Below are 622 nucleotides of genomic sequence, written 5' to 3'. Positions count from 1 at the left end.
TATTTTACTGAAGTTACTTCAGTAGACTTGATTAGGAATTTGTCAATTATTTATGGGTTATAGGATCTAAAAATAATGCTTCTCTTTGAACCCAAAGGAAAGGCCCTAGTACTCTGTAAGTGAATTGTTATCTATATAGCCACATAGAATCCGAGAGTAAAGTCACTTCTAAAAAGAAAAGACCACAAGACATGCTCCAGAGAAAATGTTTTCTCCTCGTGATACTGCTCTTAATTATTGTATTTTCTTTCTTTTCTTTATTTTTTTTCCTGACAATGTATGTCTTCACCTCTACTTTGTAAAAGGTAAATGCAGATTCCTCATTAGCTTGTATGGCGGTCGCTAATGGGCAGATGTCGTCCTAATAAAATTTCTGCAAATGCTTGGTAACGAGAAGAGGAGGTAGGACCAGACTTTCTGGGAGAAGCTGGAGATTACCATTAACCATAGGAGAAAGTGACAGTTTATCTGGTAATTGACTTTATTGGGGAATGATTTATTTATTTTTTTTTTCTTAATAGGCCAGAATATCTGAAAGAAATTCTGAAAGCTTTCATAGAAAACTGGAATTAAAATATAAATTTATATTGCTGCTCCTAAATTTGAAATCCATGCATAGTTT

This window comes from Tupaia chinensis, unplaced genomic scaffold (assembly GCF_000334495.1).
Source record: "Tupaia chinensis unplaced genomic scaffold, TupChi_1.0 Scaffold139079_1, whole genome shotgun sequence".
Classification (NCBI taxonomy): Eukaryota; Metazoa; Chordata; class Mammalia; order Scandentia; family Tupaiidae; genus Tupaia; species Tupaia belangeri.
This window is presented reverse-complemented; position numbering follows the sequence as displayed.